Source organism: Euprymna scolopes, chromosome 17 (assembly GCF_053919585.1).
Source record: "Euprymna scolopes isolate OS-2025 chromosome 17, ASM5391958v1, whole genome shotgun sequence".
Classification (NCBI taxonomy): Eukaryota; Metazoa; Mollusca; class Cephalopoda; order Sepiida; family Sepiolidae; genus Euprymna; species Euprymna scolopes.
The window spans coordinates 50,075,532-50,076,743 of NC_136498.1; the positions used below are offsets into that span (position 1 = coordinate 50,075,532).

A 1,212-nucleotide genomic window follows, 5' to 3' on the forward strand; every position below is an offset into this window, starting at 1 on the left:
AATGCTTTTATTTATTTATTTGCGGACTATTATCCTCGTCTTTTTTTTTAGTTGTTGTTTTACAATGTTTCAGCCAACTATTACTCTGGCTTTCGTCAAGTTGTTAACCTCGACCCGATAGGAATGCTGAACTGTATCTTCAGTAATTACTACCTTCCATAGTTGATTTTGTCTCACCACCTTTTGGCCAACTAATCCGCTGGCCGGCTTTGGGTAGGATTAAAACTGTTATCTTCAGACGATGATCACCTGGAACTGTAGAGATTCAACGTATCTATCCACTACACCACGAACCCCGAAGGACGCTCATGGTCGGTTTTGTTTGTCTTATAAATATAGGTTTCTGTCATCTGAGCTTCCATTTTCGGATCTGTACCAAATGTTATATATACTATTTAATTATTGAAACTTATTTTAAATGAGTAATTCGTACATAATAAATATATAATATATAATATATTATTATTATCATTATATTATTACGCTTATCGCTCCGTCCGTTATCATGTTGTGCATCCCTAAAAAAGGAAAGTGGAATATTTTAAAAAGTAAAATATTTAAAAAAAAAAAAAATTGGTGCCACTGTTGAGGCAAAGCTAATAAAAATGATTTGTCTTTCTTGGCCTTTTGGCTAAGATCAAAGTGTAGTATCTGTTCTTCAGGTGCTACATTTCAATTTCTTCTCAGTGGAAGAGAAATCCTTTACGACTAAGACAATTTTTTCTCCACGTTAAAAAACAACCCTGGTGTTTCAATCTGTCCCGTGGGGAGGCATTGTTAATTAATAGGTACTATGTTTAATGTAACAAAGTTTTAATATTAAAAAAGTAACTGGAAAAAGTTATTTCTGATTTAATTACAAAATGCCCTGGAAATGTCACTTCTGATTAATTATAAAATGCACTGGAAAATGTCCGTTCTGATTAATTTTTGTTTACTTGCCTCCCCACAAGGGCGGAATTGGGCATGAGGTCGGTTATAAATTAAGGGGGAAACCAGCTCTCCAAAGGGGGCATTCTGGTCAATAACAAAAATAAAAATTGTATCAGTAATGAAGGATTTTACTCCATTAACCCTAACCAAAAAAAGGGGATTAAAGTCACTGGAATGCTGAAACTGATACTACACTCAGAAATTCATGCTGAAGCAATGGTTGCCTATTCCCTAACCGTGTTAATGTTTTTATGTATTACTTTCGAAAAGCTGCTGAAA

At 34.2% G+C, this 1,212-nt stretch overlaps 1 pseudogene; it reads left to right on the forward strand.

The window, feature by feature from the left end:
* The first annotated feature begins 610 nt into the window (after positions 1 to 610).
* On the forward strand, positions 611 to 816 carry LOC145297138 (U2 spliceosomal RNA; annotated as a pseudogene).
* The last annotated feature ends 396 nt before the right edge of the window (positions 817 to 1,212 follow it).